Source organism: Vulpes vulpes, chromosome 10, assembly GCF_048418805.1.
Source record: "Vulpes vulpes isolate BD-2025 chromosome 10, VulVul3, whole genome shotgun sequence".
NCBI lineage: Eukaryota > Metazoa > Chordata > Mammalia > Carnivora > Canidae > Vulpes > Vulpes vulpes.
Window position 1 is genome coordinate 90547429 of NC_132789.1, and position 20638 is coordinate 90568066.

General features: G+C 37.1%; 1 long non-coding RNA gene across 1 annotated transcript; it reads right to left on the bottom strand.

Moving 5' to 3' along the window:
* Positions 1-3227: 3227 nt before the first annotated feature.
* LOC140594250 (uncharacterized) lies at positions 3228-20013 on the bottom strand. The gene is made up of 5 exons (XR_011994988.1): positions 19803-20013; positions 17405-17504; positions 15703-16566; positions 5706-5871; positions 3228-4149 (listed from the first exon to the last, which is right to left on the bottom strand). It is a non-coding gene; the product is annotated as an uncharacterized lncRNA (long non-coding RNA).
* Between the last annotated feature and the right edge of the window lie 625 nt (positions 20014-20638).

The following is a 20638-nucleotide window of genomic DNA, read 5'->3' on the forward strand; positions in this document are numbered from 1 at the left end:
CTCCCCCCATACTGGTTTTGCATTTTCTAGATTCTCAGCACCCTCAATGCTCCTCCTGGCCAGCTCATGGAACAAGTGGCCTAGCCTCCAGAGCTACCTCAACAAGTTTGAGATAGAAGCTCAGAAAGGTGGCTGTAGGAGGCCCCACATGCATGTTGGCCAGCCGGTTGATAGCAGCCTCCACCTTGGTGGAATAATTGTGAGGATTCTGAGAGCTCATGGTTGATCCATAACAAGGAGTTAGGCTCAAAGTAAGACGTTGGCTGGTCCTGGAGGGCTGCCATTTTTAAATATCTCCCTGTTAGTCTTCATATCACCTTCTCTTCTTCTGTGTAACTTCCTTCTGTTTCTCTCTGGTAGCACTTGTGATTGGATTGAAAACCCATTTATTCAATCCAGGATAATCTCCCCAAATCAATCATTAATCACATCTATAAAGGCCCTTTCTCCTTATAAAGCAAGATTTATATATTCCAGGAATTAGTATCTGACATCTTTGGGTGACTATTATTCAAACTACTACATAAATGATCTGTCCTGTGAATCTACAATTTTTTTCATATTTTTCTAATGGCACTAATCTCATTTTTTTGGTCTCACATATGTAATGACCTATTACACTTTAGATTAATCAAAAATAAAAAGATATGGGTTTTTTGTAACTTTTTTTATCCTCTGTAGCAACAAGTTCATTAACTTGAACATGACTATCAACTTCTGTTAAAATAATTTAATAAGTTTTATGATTACACATTACTTATGGTGACTGCTACTATTAAAAATACTAAGAGTTCTAATTTTTCAATGTATAGTAAATCTGTTCTTTTATTTTATTCAAGTGCTGGATCTTAAGGTTTCCAAAATAATACCTTGCTCTTATATGCAAAAGCTTCATAGCTTAGTTGGAGAGATGAACAATAAGAAATAACTACAAACAAATGCAAGAATGCTAAATACACAAAGGGAAAACAGGGAGAGACATTGTCCTGGGAGTCAGATATTACCTCTGAACATGGTGGAGCTAGAATTGCTTCTATTATAGAGGTTATATTCAATTTGTGTATTTCTGATCACTAAATGCTGAAATCTTGATTGATAGACTTTGAATATTATTAATCTGAACTGCATGTGATGTATAATTAAGACTTAAAATTTTAGTAACCTTGATCTTAGCTCTTTGATATATTATGCAGAATAAAGTCATCCATACTTTCTTTCAAAGAATAATTTGACTTCATTTTACTGTTTGTGTTTTTTTTTCTGAGATGATAAGCAAGCATCCTGTATATTGGTTTATTGACTTCTTTAATTCCTCCTTCTAAAAAAAATAGTTATGCCCTCAAAGGAGGGCACAATTTCTGCTCTATCTCCTGAACCTGCAAGTGGCAGAAATAGCTTTGATCTCTTTTATTCTGACCCTCTAGTAATAATTTTTCTGATATGGGCCAATAGCAGCAATTTTCTTTTCATGATAGGCTTTCCAGAATTTTTTCTCCTGGGACTTACAGGGCATTGAATTGAGCTCAGAGGCATCACAGAGCTATGGGAATTATAGTCTGGTTCCTACTATATTTTTATATATGACAATTTTGTCTCTCAATAATTTATTCTAAATGTAATCTTTTTATCTGTAAGATTTTATTAATCTTGGGGCACTGATGTGGCTCAGTGGGTTAAGCATTCAACTTTTGGTTTTGGCTCAGGTCATGAGTCCCATATTTGCTCTTGGCATCCAGTCTGCTTGTATCTCTCCCTCTGCTCCATTTTCTTTCTTCTTCTTTTTTTAAATTTATTTATTCATGAGGGACACACACACACACACACACACAGAGAGAGAGAGAGAGAGAGAGAGAGAGAGAGAGAGAGGCAGAGACACAGGCAGAGGGAGAAACAGGTTCCACGCAGGGAGCCTGATGTGGGACTCGATCCCGGGACTCCAGGATCACACCCTGGGCCAAAGGCAGGTGCCCAACCACTGAGCCATCCAGGCATCCCCTCTGCTCCTTTTTCCATGCTCTTTCTCTCTCTCTCATAAATAAAAATCTCTCAATCTTACTAGAATCATTACATCTTGATTTTTTCCAGATTTTATGATACTTCTTTTCCCTTCTCTTCAAGAGATAGTGTATTCTCCTTGTTTCTCAATGACAAGGTTCTCACTTGGGTCTAGATAGCAGTGAATACAATAAACCAATTTTGTTTCAAATATTTTTGTTAGAGACACATTTTGCCATGACATTTATTGAAGATAGTAAGGAAGACTTTATTCAAGAGGATTACCATGATAGGGGTTTTGCAGTAGGGGAGAGAAGTCAGGATCGATTCCGAATAAGGAAAAGCAGAATCGTATAGCCAAGGAGCAAGGTGGGAGTCAGTGGATGAACAATTACTAGAAGAAATATCAAGGCTTAGGGGATTCTGGCTAAAGGGACTTGATAGGATTCTTGCCAAGGGCAGACAAGGGTGACAAGTATCCAGGGTAGGGGATGAGGAATTCAATCAGATCAGCTACCAAAGATGTAGGATTCTGGCTAAAATGACTTAGCAGGATTCTTGCTAAAACTGGACTCCACAAGTATGGAGATTGAAAGGTACGGCCTCATTGGGCAGAGGACACCAGGAGAGGCTGACTAAAGTTTAAAAATTGTATTTATTTATTTGACAGAGAGAGAGAGAGTAAGAGAGAAAGCACAAGCAGGAGGAGCTGCAGAGGGATAGGGAGAGGCAGATTCCTCACTGAGTAGGGAGCTACATGTGGGGCTTGATCCCAGGACCCTGGGATCATGACCTGAGCCAAAGGCGGATGTTTAACTAACTAAGCCACCCAGGTGCCCCGTTGACTAAAGTTTAATCAGAGGGAGAATATTTCTTGTTTTAGAACACAGATGAGGGCATTTAAACTATCTGGTAGTTTCAATCAACAACACTTATTGACACTTACTGTTGGCCACACTCTGCTCTAGATGTTTTAGATCCAAGGCAGGAAGTAGTTGTTATTCTTATGTTAAAGATGAGAATATTGAGCATCAGAGAAATTAAGTAATCTGTGCAAGGTCATATAGCTAGGAAGTGATGAAATCAGGAACTAGTTTTCCTAGTTATTATTTCATCTGGCATATATACATCGAATACTTATGTTACAGGATTTCTTTTCCTTTATTGCTCGCTGTTCTAGGTCATGGTGGTTCTTACTCCTGCTGCTTAAAGAGTGAAGAGATAGACCAATGAAGAGTTGTGGGCAGCAAGTTTATTGAGTGATAGTACAAAGCTCCTGAAGAGGGAGGGGACCTGAAAGGGTCACTGATTTGAGGTTTAAATCTAGGGGTTTTTAGGGCTTGTTGGAAGGCTGTTCTAATCTGATTAATCTGTCTTGCATCTGTCTCCAAATCAGGTTTTCGTCATCTACCTGTCATGTGGTAAGGGGTGGAAGGCTCCTTCCACAGTGGTATAAAATCCTTTTAAAGGTTTCCTCTTAGGGCAGAGGCCTCTTGTCCCCGCCTGCCTTTCTTCCAACTATCCTTCACTTACTCTGTATCAGGCACTGTTTTGGACAATAAGGATGTAAGGGTGAACAGAAAAAGATAATTTATCTTCTGCCACAGAGGCAACAACAGAATATGGGATATGAAATATTATTTAGATAACTACATGAATAAATGTACAACTTCATCTTTGATATTTGTTATGAAGAAAGTGACATGATATTTTGTGTTACAGGAAAATTGGTTGTATTCTTAGGGAGGGACCCCACAAGGTTGCCTTGGAAATCATTCATTATGAGAATGGGGTGTGTGTGCAGTGTGTCCAAGTCACAGGCTTTGCTACAAACTGAGTTGTGTGCCCCCTCCACTCTCCTCCCCAGTTCATATGTTGACACCCTAACTTCTAACCTGATGGTATTTGGAGATAAGGCTTTTGGGAGATAATCAGGTTTAGGTGAAGTCTTGTGGGTGGAGTTCCCATGATAGGATTAGTGCCCTTAGGAGAAGAAACATGGAAGAGTGTTCTTTCTTCTTTTCCCATATGTACACACACAAAAAGAAGTTATAAGAGCAACAATGAGATGGTAGCAGCCTTTAGTCTGAAGAGGGACCTCACCAGAAAACCTCCATGCTGGCATCTTACTCTTGATCTTGTTAGCCTCCAGAACTGTAAGAAAATGAATTTCTGTTGTTTACACTATAATCTATGTTAGTTACAACAATCCTGTTGTTTATACTGCAGCCTGAGCTGACTAGATGGGCATATGCATGTACATCCTATACAAGAAGATGACTCGGCTTGTTTGAAGTGATAGAAGGCCAGTGGGGTTCAAGAGGGAATGTGGTTTGGAGTGAGGCTGAGGTAGAGTCAGGTCATGCAGTCTTGGGACTGGCTTTAGGAATATGGCTCTTTATCCTGAAAGCATTGGGTGATCGTCAAAGAGCTCCTGACTGGACACATTTGCAACCTGAAAAGATCAGTCTGGCCCTTATGCAGACTGGGGATGTGAGATGGGGACGGCGAGGAATTGGATAAGAGCCAGGGAGAGTTCCCATGTTTCTTCCTTGCACTGTTGAATTCATATAAACCTCTAAACTTGCCTTATCTAGATCCCTGGGTATAATCCCTTACAGGCCAAATACAGAAGCAGATTGGGGATAACATTCGACGTTGCTTTTTGACATGTTGATTTTGAGATAACCGTGAAACATTTAAATGATGAATTCAAACACACTGTACTGGTCTAGAGCTGAGAGGAGAGGTCAGGGAAAAAGATTTATATTTGTGGGCCTTTGCTGCTTAATGGAAACTGAAGAAATAGGGAGAGTGTAGAGTAAGAATGTAGGATGCTTTGGAACTAAGTAAACACCATATTTTAAAATATAATGACCAGATGGAAGAAAATGGCTTGTAAGGATCAAGAATGAATGAGGGAAGATCCCTGCTTTTCTCTCATCTCTCCCCTGTCTAGCAGAGAACTATTGCTTCTCTGCCTTTTTGGTAACATTTACTATTTTGAGCCACTGGTGGAAGATTGGCGAGTAGGAGATAAGAATAAATCTGGATATATATCATCCTGTCCAATTAGTTTTCTATTGTTGCTATAATACACTAGCTTGTATTTAATTCTTTAAAACAACATATTTTTCTTATCTTATGGGAATCTGAAGAAGGTCTTGCTGGGCTAAAATCAGATGTTAGCAAGGCTGTATTCCTTCTGGAAAGTAAGGGGAAGAAGTTGGGTTTTTGCCTTTTCAGCTGGAAAAGATCACCCTCGTTCTTTGGATTGTGACCCCTTCCTCATCTTCAAAGCAGAAATGTAGCATCTCTAAATGTGTCTTTCCGACTCTGATTCGGTCCTCACATCTCTGGCTCTTCTGTCTCTCTTTTGCTTATAAGGACCCTTGTGATTACATCCAGCAGGTCCAGATAATTCAAGATAATCTCTCCATCTCAAGATCCTTAATTTAATCACTTCTGCAGAGTTCTTTTTGGTATATCAAGTAACATATGCACAGTTTCTGAGGATTGGGTTGTGGACATTTAGAGGGGACATTACTCTGCCTACCATGTGCTCCCCAGCACTCATCCAGCTATGGCTGCAGCTCCAGTCAGACATCCCCACCCGGCAGAATTCCTGACATGTAGACTTCATCATGGTGTCAGATCTCAGCAGAGACCCCTGGCTCTGGGACTCTGATAACCCACTTCTCACCACTCACCTTTCAGGGATGGGGGATGCTCCCTGAGGCTGCCAATCACTTGAGGTTGTCTCATTTTTCCTTTTTGGCTTCTCAGATCTTCTATGACACAGGAAACATAAAGTACATGTGCAAAGCCTCTGTTTTTCCAGCTTGCTGGACCTTGACAGGTGAGAACTGATGGTAGCTTGGAATCAATTCATGATACAGTTAGAAATATTTGCTCATATTTAAGTTAAATGATAAAATAAAAATGATTAAATTGTGGAAAGATCCCTGCATCAAAAATTCCATCATGTTATTATTTTTTCAGTGTTACTTATTTCTCAATAACTGTCTCTTATTTTTCATGATATATGCTAATTGTATTTGTGGAAATTAGAGAAAAGATTGCCACAAAACCTTTCTTTTTTTGATTAGGTCCTTGATGATATATTATTAAAAACTTCCATGGATGGATAGACTTTTGTTATTTTGCTGTGATTGAATCAAGACCTAAAATTGAAGCAAAATTAAGGCCATCAGTAAATATCCAAGGAAAGCAATTTTTAATGGAAGGGATTTATAAGCGATAAACTTTAAACAACACTAAAAGTACAGTTTTTCAGAGATAAATTCCAAAATTAATGAATCAAGTATTTCCTTGGGATGTGGATGACGAAAAAAAGCTCAAATAACACATTTTTAAGATACTTAAAAAAATTTATTACAGCTGTTTTAACTTCATCCTGGAAACCTTTGCTTCTCTTCAGCATCAAGATCTTGATTAGAGTGTATTATCTGAATTGATTTAGAAATCTACACACTGGCACAGCTTGGAGCGGATTCTGATTATTTGGGTTCAATCCCAGCTCCGCTGCTCATTAGCTTTGTGATCTCAATCTGTTTAGCTGTTCTTAGCCTTGGTTCTCATGAATCACACAGAATTGATTTAACCCATTTTAGGAGATTGTTTGAAGACTAAATGTAAAGTATCTATTTCTTAGGAGGTGGGTAGATTTTTTTTTCTTTTTTTGGCATGATGTTGCAATAGAAAATCCCAGTTGCAAACTAAAGATTTATTGGGGAGCCTGGGTGGCTCAGTCAGTTAAGCATCCAGTTCTTGATTTTGGCTCACGTCATGATCTCAGCATCCTGGGATCAAGCCCCACACAGGGCTCTGAGCTCAGTGAGGAGTCTGCTTGAGATTCTCTTGTTCTCCTTTTGCCCCTCCCCCACCATGCACACTCTCTCTAAATGAATGAATAAATAAATAAATAATTTTAAAAAGAAACTAACTTATTAAACTCAACACCAAAGAAACAAACAATCCAATCATGAAATGGGCAAAAGACATGAAGAGAAATCTCACAGAGGAAGACATGGACATGGCCAACATGCACATGAGAAAATGCTCTGCATCACTTGCCATCAGGGAAATACAAATCAAAACCACAATGAGATACCACCTCACACCAGTGAGAATGGGGAAAATTAACAAGGCAGGAAACAACAAATGTTGGAGAGGATGCGGAGAAAAGGGAACCCTCTTACACTGTTGGTGGGAATGTGAACTGGTGCAGCCACTCTGGAAAACTGTGTGGAGGTTCCTCAAAGAGTTAAAAATAGACCTGCCCTACGACCCAGCAATTGCACTGTTGGGGATTTACCCCAAAGATTCAGATGCAATGAAACGTCGGGACACCTGCACCCCGATGTTTCTAGCAGCAATGGCCACAATAGCCAAACTGTGGAAGGAGCCTCGGTGTCCATCGAAAGATGAATGGATAAAGAAGATGTGGTTTATGTATACAATGGAATATTACTCAGCAATTAGAAACGACAAATACCCACCATCTGCTTCAACGTGGATGGAACTGGAGGGTATTATGCTGAGTGAAATAAGTCAATCGGAGAAGGACAAGCAGTGTATGTTCTCATTCATTTGGGGAATATAAATAATAGTGAAAGGGAATATAAAGGAAGGGAGAAGAAATGTTGGGAAATATCAGGAAGGGAGACAGAACATAAAGACTCCTAACTCGGGGAAACGAACTAGGGGTGGTGGAAGGGGGGAGGAGGGCGGGTGTTGGAGGGGAATGGGTGACGGGCACTGAGGTGGACACTTGACGGGATGAGCACTGGGTGTTTTTCTGTATGTTGGTAAATTGAACACCAATAAAAATTAATTAAAAAAAATAAAAAAATAAAAAGAAACTAAATATTTATTTTTTAACTCTCTGCTTTATCTCGTGTTCTTCCCATGATGATTCAGGGGTCTATTAAACACTACAGGAAAAAAGAAGAGTAGGAAATTGATAAATAGGCCTGGATTTCAAGGAAGAAGTCCAGATTGGAAATATATGTTTGATAATAATCACTATATGAATGATATTTAAAGCTATGAGACTAGGTGAGTATGGGCAATGAGCACATACAGAACTACAAAAATCAGTTGCATTTCTGTACATGAACACTAAATATTTGAAGAGGAGTTAAAAAATAATCCCATTTACAATGGCATCAAAATGAATTAAATACCTAGGGATAAATTTAAACAGGGAAATAAAAGAACTCTGCACTGAAACCTATAAAACATTGATGAAGGTTATTGAAGAAGATATGAATAAATGAAAAGATATATCATACTCGTGGACTGGAAGAAATAATATTGTTAAAGTCTCTGTACTACACAAACTGATCTGCATATTCAATGCAAGTGCTACCAATATTCCAATGGAAAAAAAATTCCAGTGGTATTTCTCACAGAAATAAACTAAACAATGCTTAAATTCATGGGAACCACAAAAGACCCAGATAGCCAAAACAGTCTTGAGAAAGCACAAAGGTGGAGACATCACACTACCTGATTTTGAACTGTATTACAAAGCTATAGTAATGAAAAACAATATGGTTGTTTGGCATATACACAGACATGTATATTAATGGAATCAAATAGAGAGCTCAAAATAAATTCATGTATATACAATTAATTTATTTTTGACAAAGAATCCCAAAATGTACAATGAAAATGAATAGTCTCTTCAGTAAATAATAGTGGGAAAACTGGACAGGCACATGCAAAAGAATGAAACTGGATTCCTATCTTACACCAGACACAGAAACCAACTCAATATAAGGACTTGTATACAAGACCTGAGTCATAAAATTCCTAGAAGAAAACATGGGACATAATCATTTTGACATTGCTCTTGGCAATAATTTAAAAAAATAGTTGACAGGAGCAAAGGTAACAAAAGCAAAAATAAATAAGTAAGACTACATCAAATTTGAAAGCATCTACACACACTGGGTGTTATTCTGTACGGTGACAAATTGAACACTAATAAAAAATAAATTTATTTTTTTAAAAAAAGGAAAGCTTCTACACAGCAAAGGAAACAATTAATGAAATAAAGAGGCAAGCTGGCAATGGGAGATAATATTTGCAAAACACATATCTAATTAGAGGTTAAGATATTCAAGGAACTCATACAATTTATGAGCAAAAACCCCAAAATAATCCAATTTAAAAATGGGCAGAGGACTTGACTAGATTTTTTTTCTTTTTACAGAAGACAACCCAAAAGCCAACAGGTACATTAAAAAGTGTTCAACATGACTGGTCATCTAGGAAATGCAAATCAAAATCATAATGAGATACCACTGCATAGCTGTTAGGATGTTTCTTATAAAAAGGTAAGAGATAACAAATGCCAATGAGGGTATAGAGAAAAGAGAACCGTCGTGCACTATAGGTAGGATTGTAAACTGATGTGGCCACTATGGAAAACAATGTGGACGTTTCTCAAAAAACTAAAAATAATACTACCAGATGATCCAGCAATTCTACTTCTAGATATTCATCAGAAGAAAATGAAATTACTATCTCATAGAGATATCCGTATTACAATGTTCATTACATCATCATTCATAACAGCCACAGTATGGAATAAGGAAATCCTATCATTTGCAACAGTATGGCTCTAACTGGAAGACATTATGCAAAGTTAGTAAGTCAGAGAGAGAACGAAAAATACTGCATGGCATGAATTATATGCAGTTTTTGAAATAAAAAATATGAAATTTAACACAGAGTAGAAAGATGGTTGTCAGTGCATATGGGGTGGGGGAAAACTGGGATCTGGTAAATACAGACAGACTTTCAGTTATAAGATTAATAAGGTCTAAGGGCTTAGTTTATAACATGGTGACCATAGTTGATAATACTTTATAGTATTATTGAAAAACTTAGCTGCTCTTTCAGAAAAACCCGAATAGTATGTGAGATGATGGACATGTCAGTTACCTCAATTGTGGAAATCCTTTTATAATGTATGTGTATCTCAGACCTTCATGCTGCATGCTTTAAATATATTGCAATTGTATTTGTCAATTATACCTCAACAAAATTATATTGCAATTTTATGTCATTTATACCTCAACAAAGCAGAAAAAAGTAAAAAAATTAAAAATTAAACATCTAAAATGTTCAAAGAAAATAATCAAATGTTTTCAACTGCAGTTATTGCCAAATACTAATATTAAAAACAATGGTATACAATATAACATATGTAATGTCATAATTATCTAATGCATATTAAATTAGTATATTATTAATTATATAATTGAATTTAATTATTATTAAAATTAATTAAACTTAAGGTAGAATTAAAGTAAATATTACAACACCTCATAATGTACAAATAAAACAATGGGAAAATACATTACTAGAAAAAAAGAACTAGATTTAAAAAAGAACCAGATTTAAGAGAACTCCCAAATTTTAAGGTTGGAAGTATGAAGAGTACCTAGCAAAGGAGCACGAGAAGGAATAGTCAGAAATGTAGCTGCAAAGCCAAGAGTGTTTGATGTCCGGGAAGCCAAGTGAAAAGGCAGCCCAAAGAGGAGAAATATTCACTGTGCCACATGCTGTGGTATGATAAGGACTGGGAGTTGACCATCGGACTTAGCAATGTGGAGATCATTGATGATTTGTTATTTTTTTGTGGATTAGCAGGGGGCAGAAACCTAATTGGCATGGGTTCAAGACACAATAGGGAGAGAGGAATTGGAGCTAGTAACTATTGCAAACCTTATAGAGGAATTTTGCTGTAAGAAAAAGTGAGAAATGGGTTGGTAGCTAGATGGGGAAATGGGTTCAAATGAGATTTTATCTGTTTTAAGAAGGGAGAAATAACCACATCTTTGTAGATTAACAAGAATAATTTAGTAGCATAGGAAAGAATAATACACAAAGAATGGAGAGAATAAGAAACAGAGAAAGGGATGTAATGGACAAATGGACAAATGGAAGGGTCAGCTTTACCCAGATAATTCCTCCATAGGAACCAGAGAGAAGTTAGAAAATGTGACACAAATTACAGTAGAGGGATACATCTAATGATAAGAGCTCTTCTGATTGCTACAAATTCCTTAGTGAAAAAAGAAACAGCCATCAGTTGAGAATGGAGATTAGAGAGGAGATATCAGCAGTTTGAAAAGAAAAAGGAGAAGCATAAAATCTTATCTAGAGGAGATAGGAGGGAGTGAATGAATGGGGAAGTATGGTACGAATGCCAGGTGCTGTTAAGGATGAAGTTTCGGTTAGTCATCATGAATTCAGCATGATAATGCGTTTTTGTTTTTGTTTTTGTTTTCCTGCAGTAATCACTGCCTGTGAGCAGGCACAGGATAGGGAGAAAGCTGATTTAATGAGGTGGATTTTCACGATGCCACTATAACCCACCTAGAGTGGGGCAGCGAGGCTGAGGATGGAAGCAAGAGTGTGATTACAAGGACTGATGAGGAAACGTGAGCTGAGTAAGGGGCGAAGAAAGGACATACGGTGAATGAAGGACGGTGCAGGATAATAAGAGCAATGGACTAAAGGTTGCAATCAGGTAGAAATTTTCCAAAGGTGAATACTACGAACACTAGGAAGAAAAAAGGAGAAAATAGAAGGTTATATCAGTCAGGGATCTAGCAGAAAACCAACGGTGTATTTAAATTGGGCAGGGGTGCCTGGGTGGCTCAGTTGGTTAAGCATCAGACTTCAGCTCTGGTTGTGATCCTGAGGTCCTGGGATCAAGCCTGGCATCGGGCTCCCCACTCAGCAGAGAGTCTGCTTCTCTTTCTCCCTCTTCCTCCCCCCCCCCCCACTCATGCTCTGTCTGTCTGTCTCTCTTTCAAATAAATAAAAATAAAAATAAAAATAAAAATAAAAATAAAAATAAAAATAAACTGGGCAACTTGAGAAAAGCTTGATAAACAGATGGGGATCCAAGTTTAAGGATCCCTCATGGAAGAGTTGTGTAGTACCCTGTGATTACCAATGGGTTAAGCATGTTAAACCTTAAGGCTGAAGAAGAGGAAGCTAGAACCTAGTTAGAAGGAAGTTCCATGGAGATGGTCATGTGAAAGGATTGCTAGCCAAGCCCCCATGACTGGGTGGGAGGGGACTGTGAGAATAATGTGAACTGACTTCCTACAATCCCTCCCATTGGCCTGACCCATGAAGAAGCCAGAAGTCAAGGGAGATTTTTGATGCAACCCATGAGGGACACAGAGCGTAGTGGAGAAGAATGAGAGTGGATCTGGGGGAGCAAACACAAGTTATCTAGAATATAGGGTTAAGGAGATTGACAGTGATCCAGTAACTGAAATCCCAGAGATTTACAGGAAGGTGGGGAGGGGTGGATGTCCTGAGACTGTGGGAAATACACAGTGGTAACAGGAAGATATGCGGGAACTTGAGTTTGATTATGTGGAATCCAACACTGGTGATTTCATAGTCAAGCGGAGAGAATGGTCTGGACGCAACAGTGAGGAAAAAGGAGCCCTCTGGTCAGAGAGAAAAACAACCACTATGATAAAGAGCTGTAGGAGAAGTGTGCCTTTAGTAATTAATTCAACAGGGATTTATTGAGTATCTGATATATACTTAGCACTGCTCTGGACATTTGCAATACATCAATGAAAAAAAAAAGAGGATTAAAACCTCTGCCTTTGTGTATGTGGTTTTTTTTGAGGGGGGAACACTTAATAAATAGCAAGAAGACATGAATATAAAATTTCTGGTATCCCAGAGCATGGTAAGTATCATTGAAAAAAGTAGCACAGAATAAAGAGTCAGAAACCTGAAGCGAGGGTAAGATTGCCACTCTTTTAAGATTGCAATTTTAATCAATACTTAAGAAGGTTAGCTGCTAGAAGGATACTTCTGGATAAAATGCTTTTAGGCGTATAGAACGCTGCACTCTGAGGTTGGGAGAAGGGAGGCTGGCATCTGACAGGAGAGAGGGTTCATGAGCAGAAAGAGAGGATGGGGAGGCCATTTGAAAGGTTTGTGCAAGGTCTTAGAGGTGAGTCCACACAAACCTAACCTCATTTGAAGAACTTCTCAAGAAACCCATGATTTCATGACTCAAACCCCTCTACCTCTCTGGTCTTCAGATTCTCCCTCACCCTGGCTGGTTTCCTCTGCCTATTTCTTGAAGGTTCCCTTGTTCCAATATGCTCTCTGCAGGTAGATTTCTTTTGCTCGCTCCTACAGGTATCACCACAGGGCTTCACCGATCAGCCATACTCTTAGGACTTGAGAATTTTCATTTTGACCACTTCTTAAAAAAATATCAGTGTCAACCTGGGGCACCTGGGGCACCTGGGTGGCTCAGTTAAGCGGCTGCCTTTGGCCTGGGTCACTATCCCAGGGTCCTGAGATCAAGCCCCGCATCAAGCCCCGCATCAGGCTTCCTGCTTAGCTGGGGGATGGTCTGCTTCTTCTGCCTCTGCCCCTCCCCTCGCTTGGGTTCCCTCTAGCTCTGCTTTCCTGCTCTTAAATAAATAAATAAAAAATCTTAAAAAAAAAAATCAATGTCAGTCTATATTAGGGGGGCACTTTAAACAAAACATATCCAAAGGTGAATTCATGGTCTTTCCCAAAAACCAGTTTTTCTTTCTTTATTATCTATTTTGATGGCTTTACCATCTGTTCAGTCACCCAAGCTAGAAACTAAGACATCATCTTGAATCTCCCCTCTTTTTTTTAATTGATACTGCATTTCAGTCTGCCCCTGCCTTCATAGAACAGATTAATTAGCTTTGGAAACATCACTGTTCTCATTCACTCTCTTCCACTGTTTCTCACTAATGACATTCTTCTTTTTTTTTTTTTTACAATATATTTTTTAAAGATTTTATTTATTTATTCATGAGAATACACAAAGAGGAGAGAGAGGGAGAGGCAGAGACACAGGCAGAGGGAGAAGCAGTCTCCATGCAGGGAGCTCAACGTGGGACTCGATCCCAGGACCCCGGGATTATGACCTGAGCCGAAGGCAGATGCTCAACCACTGAGCCACCCGGGCTGCCCAATGACATTCTTTAGTAAAAGCCCTAATCAGGTTTTGTGTGCACGTTGTATAGGGCAGAAGCAAATTAAGAAAAAGCATATGGTGCTACTCAAATATGTTAACATAATTACTTTCTTTATCCACCATGAGCTGACCACCCAAGAGCAGAACTACAGTTTTATTAAACACGAAATAATTCGAAGCAGTATAATTGAATATTTTTTGATATAGAAATAATCCAGATGATGTACTCCTTTTACTGGTTAATCTTTTACTTGGTAAATATAAAGACAAAGGAGTGTACAATCTCTATATCTAACATTTAATTCCTTGTTTATGTGAATGCACTTCTTTCAGAATTTATTTCCATGAAATCAGCAGTTCTGGATTTAGAGTTAAGGGAAGTAAACTGACCTAGGCATTATGACTGGAGACTAGCTGGTTTATAGTTTAACTAAGTATTTAGAAATGCCATCCATTCTGGAACTAATTTTTTAATCTAATGCTTTATGAAGATGAAATAAAAGCAGCACTCAGATTGATATGCACCAAAGGAGAACTGTGCAAATATTTCCCTAGAGTTGGCATCGTGAGCACTTAACTTTTTTCAAAACATCCAAGTTTGGCGTCACTGGGCATGACTGGAAGGGCTAAATGGTTTCAGAATGTGGCTTGAAACCTCACTTCTCATTTACCTTGAAGTGAAATCAAACATTGCAGGAAATGTTCTCACAACTGGACCTTTTCATGTTTTGTATTAAAAAGCATATAACCTGAGGCTAGACACTGGTTATGAAAAATTTATCTCAGGAGAATAACTTGCTTATTCTCCATACAAATCTAAAACCCAGTTTAAAATTCAACAAGTTTAAATTTAATTATAAGAAGCAGAATTTTCTATTGGATTAATTTTTCATCTTTATTGCTACATTAATAAAAGTATATCCCTAAAATGTAGATTTATGTCTTTATGAATGTTGAGAGACCTGACCAGGTATAGCCCTGCATAAGTACAAAATAAAAAAATAAGATAAATGCAATTATTGTTAATGCATGAAAGCATCAGTGCCTCTCAGTCCTATCTGTATTTTCATTTCAAATATTCCACAGAAATAATACTCATAATTTTTCTTCTATCTTTATAGAAGTCACAATTTCATCAACTTGATAATTCAGGAATTGCTCTCAATGTTACCACTATTTTTTTTCAACGTTTAGTTCTACATGCATTTGAATATTATATGAATGACTTCAAGTTGTTTAAAAGAAAAACACTTTTTTTAATTTAAAAAATTCGGGGGAAGAAACTAGACACACACATCCAATATAAATGATTTTGGGGGAAGTTTTGACACAAAAGGTAATAGAAAAATGAGTGGTGGTTGTTTGGGAAAGTGGGATCAAAAGAAGGTTCTACTGTTTTTTTGTTTCTTTAAGATGAGTTAGATGACTGCATGCTTGTATGGCATAGGAAATCCAGTAAAGGGAGAACATTTGCAGACATAGGAAATAGTGAATAAGATCTCCTGGTACACATGGAGGAATTAGCTTTACATAAAAAACAGCTCACTAAAAGCAGAGTCCATGGGTGTAAATGCCACTAAGTTGGAGATTCATATAGAGAATCTGGAAGTTGTTTTCAATAGATTCAATTTTTTTCAATTATACAGGAAGAAATTTCTCACCTGAAAGCAGCAGTGGAACGAGGTGGCGTTGGAAGTTAGAAGAGAAGAGGTACGGGGCGAATCGCAGAGGTAAGCACCAGGCAACTAATGCACAAGACCACTCCTTTCAGATCCACAGCAGGTTTCATGCTTTTCAACCACCATGTTCAACTGCTGTGGTGTAGGTGTGGAAGTATAGGTGTAGGGTAAGGGGAGAGTTGGATTAATCAGACTGTGATTTGCCAAGTAAGACAAAAGCATAAAATCTGAAGATGATTTCATGGGTATTGTAAAGACGGTAAAGTTTAAGCCAGATAAGAAGCAAAAAAGAAATAAAAAAAGATGGAAGTGAGTACAAAGGGATAGGATCATAGGATTGGACATTTCAGTAGATTTAAAAGAACACTGAAGCCAGAGAACCAAAGAGAATGTGCAGGAAGGAAAGAAGGTGGTGCTGAAAGAGTAAAGGGAATTGAAATTATAGAAGGGCTGTGTTTATTAATATCCATACAGGTAGAGTGGTTGAGACAGGTGGAAGACAAGGTCTTTAAAGGACAGGAGTTTTAAGACCTGAGAGTCCGGGGAATTGGAAGAGTATCTATGTGTAAAGCAATAGCTAAGAATCAGATAGGACTGGGAAACCAGGAACAAACATTTGAGACATACGGACTTCCATAGGGTTCCACAGATAACAGCCTCAGTGAGGGATGAGATTTAAAACTGGTATGTTGGGGGATCCCTGGGTGGCTCAGTGGTTTGGTGCCTGCCTTCAGCCCAGAGCATGATGCTGGAGTCTTGGGATTGAGTCCCACGTCGGGCTCCCTGCATGGAGCCTGCATCTCCCTCTGCCTCTCTCTCTCTGTGTCTCTCATAAATAAATAAAATCTTCAAAGACAAAACAAAACAAAACTGGTATCTTGTCCAGAGAAGGGAAGAGAATCATCTGAGAGTCACAATGAGGAGCAAAGGGATGGCTTGAGGAATAAAACAAAACCCCTCATGCCTCAAAAGGGCCTCAGAGGAATCAGCTTCCTCAGGGGAGAATACTTAAGAGCAAAAATACATATATAATTGCTATCCTCACTGAAAATGTTAACTCATAAAATGGGACAGACTGTACCCATATCTTTCTCCCACCATCTAGCACAATGCTGTGCCTTGAGTAGGGAATCTTTGATGACTAAGTTTCATTTTACTGCACTATTGTTTATTATAATAGCTAAGCAATAGCTGGTTATATTGGAATATATAGGTAGCAACCTGGACTTGGAATTGCCATCTAGAGTTGGAGGGGTGTCATTGGGAACTCCAATTTGTAGTTGGTCATCAAAAGCACAGGTAACAGGCTAGGCTTGTCTAGTCTAAAGTGGGTGGGGGCAGTTTTGTGGGACTAAGCCGTCAATCTGTGGAATCTGATGCTATCTCCAGGTAGACAGTGTCAGAATTGAATTGACTTCTCAGACAACTTCCTAGTGCCCAAGAAAGCCTTGGTGTTGTGTGGAACCCTCCTTCCATTCCCCCCGCCCCCATACACACACGTTGGGATTGAGACCAAGAATCCCAAATAGTCTTCTTATTAAATTGATTGCTTTTATAATTTGTTTTTTAAAATAGAAGAAGAAATAAAATATTATACATGACAAAAAAATAAAATAGATTTTGGAGGCAAATATCATACCAGGAAATCCGGAAGACACTAGAACTAATTAATTGCCAATCTTACCTGTATAAGCTTAGACGTAACTGTTGTGATCACAAAAGAAAAGATTTGATTCTTTCAAAATTGAAAAGCTATGCGCCAAAAATCCCATAATCAGACATACCTAAGACAAAAAAATGAAAACAAAGGAATAGGAAAATATTATATAATGAAGAGTTAATATACTTAAATATAAAAACGTAGAAGGAAATTTTAAAGTATGAATATATAATCATGTTTAGATTTCATTAAAGATACAAAAAACTAGTAAAGATACATTATTTACTAATACCATGGTTCTAGTTTTCATAGCCATACAAATAAAAACATAAATGTGGAAGTATTTTCTCTACTTACATAAATCAAATATAGAATAAATAATAACCAATACTAGTTATTAATGACAGTTTTATTTTCTAAAATTAATGGTAACTAGTTGGTTTAACTGCTTTGGGAAAATCAACATTGTAGTACACAAATACAATAAAGAAGAAAATAATTGACATAATAATACTACTTCTGGAGATCTATCATAAGGAAATAATTACAAATAAAGTTACTCTCATGATAATGTTCATTTTGCATTCTTGATCACCTGTAAAGTGATCACCTGTAAGTGATCACCTGTAAGTGATCACCTGCATGTGTGTGTAAAAAGCAATAAGTAAGAAAAATTAAAAAAATGAAAAGTATTAAAAAAATTGACTTACTTTTTTCCATTGAGAGATAAATTAAATACATATTCCATGAAATAATCAATATGGGCTACAATATTTTTTTAATTATTTATTTATTTATTCATGAGAGAGAGAGAGAGAGAGAGAGAGAGAGAGAGATTGAGGCAGAGACACAGGCAGAGGGAGAAGCAGGCTCCCTACAGGAAAAGCCCCACGTGGGACTCGATCCCAGGTCTCCAGGATCACACCCTGGGTCGAAGGCAGGTGCCAAACCGCTGAGCCACCCAGGGATCCCCAATATGGTCTATAATATTTATATCTAAGTTAGAAATTATAATTTAACTTAAATTGTTTTACCAAAAGACATATTAATATATTAAAAATGGAAACCCATGATGCCAAATTCCTAATTCATATGATTATGTAAATTATGACAAAGCATAGAATAAAAACAACTTTTTTATTATGGTAAATAACACATTTATGAGAGAAATACAAAAAAGAATTATAAGATTTAAGGCTTATGTTTAAAGTATAATGAATTTATGCATTTTATGGTTTATAGCACTGATCCAACTGGCTGAGGAAATTAATTAACTTTTTTAATTGTCTAAGAGGATAGAAGGCTATTAGGAATTTTTTCAAGTGTATTATAAGAATTAAAGATGCAACATCTGATTTGAATAACCAAATTAGAATAAGATACATAATGCACAGTGTTGGTGGGAGTGTGATAAAATTAGGACTTTCTTCTGTTGGTGGGAGTACAAGTGTATGTACAAGTTGGTGGGAGAGCAATCTGACAAGATTCACATACTCTTTAACAATTTCAGTTTTGGAATTTATTCTAGTGCTGTATACCAATTAATGCATAGAATTTGTATGTCTTTTGCCGCATTCTGAGCAGTTTAACTTTAAAATTAGATGCATGCATCACCTTAATAATTATTTTAGAAACTCACAGAATCGTAAAAATTAATATATCGATGTGTACATTTTTATATACCAGAATATACATACCTAGAGTAATCTGATATTATGCTAGAAGTTACTACTGGAAGTTTAAAAGAGTCAAGGGTGCACTTGGTTTATTTTGAGAGGTATATATTTTAATTTTATATATCCTTGATTTATTTTGCTTTCACTTTTTGCCATAAGTTTTGCTTACATGTATTTTAAAAGGCTAAAAGCAAACATAATATGCTAAAATAATTTACCAACTGAAATGAAAAGACATTTGGTGTTTAGTCCATTTGTAGTAACCTTAAAAATCTCTATCCTATTCCTACATGAGAGATCTTGTTCTGTTTAATTGAAATTTTTCTCTTTCTCCTTTTTCTTTTTTTTTTGTTTCAGTTACTTACATATGGTTATCTATGGTATATACTAACACGATTCATTGAAAGGTGAAATTTTTAGTCAACTTTTAAATACCTATAAAAAATAAACTCATCTGATGAAATGGTTTTTGCTGAACTAAAACAATAATGATAATAATAAATAAGAAAATGTTCTTTCAGAGTTGTGGCTTTATTTTTAAGGATGGCCAGGACAATATTTTGGAAAATATTTACTCAATATGTGAAGATTAATTGTGGAGAAGGGTGTAATTCTTTCTCCTAGATAATCTCAGATATAACAACTTTTCACACAAAAAAAGAAAGATGTCCCTTAACTCAGTCATTTCTTAGAATCATAAAAGATTAATAATATAGGTAAATTGGTTGGTTGCCCCTTAAACTTACCGATGAAGAAATGAGTTCAGAGAAGTGAAGCAACCTGCCCACATTTCCACAAGGAAGTAACAAAGGTGAATCCAATGTGGACATTTGACTTTTAACCCCCTTTTTCATGTTGCCAGTCAGAAGAAAACAAAAGGAAAAAAAAAACTATTCTTGGTGCCCTAAACTACAGTACCTTTTTTCAAGCTAATGGAACTATACAGTGCATTTGACTACTTTTCATGCACTACTTCCTGAATACAAAGAGAATCCTGTTAGTGGATTAGTGTCACGGCCTACCATCCATGCACAAGAATAATGAATAGCGATTCAGTGCTTTCAGATTGCTTGATTCTGACAAAAGTTTAGGCTATTAAAATAAGTTTAATTTTTATTCACCTGGCAGTTTCTATAATCTTCAAAGCAACATATTTGCTGTAATAAAAATAAACATTTTGCATAATTATTTTATTACTTTTTTACCACATGAAATTTTATATTTTTTCCTACCCTCCAAAACACATAATTTCTAAGTTGTGGTGGTAGATATATCTACAGAAGGGTATTTGTAAGAAATTATTGTATTGTCTTACATTTGCATATGAACTTGGAATAAAATCAGTAATTTTCCCTTGCAAAACTTACTTTCATAATGACTTGAGGATGTCATTTTACTAAAATTCTTTTCATGAATCAATTTGATATCTGTTTATGTTATCATTTAAAAGCAGATAATAGGGCAGCCCAGGTAGTGCAGCGGTTTAGCACCGCCTTCAGCCCAGGGTATGATCCTGGGGACCCGGGATCAAGTTCCACATCGGGCTCCCTGCATGGAACCTGCTTGTCCTTCTGTCTGTGTC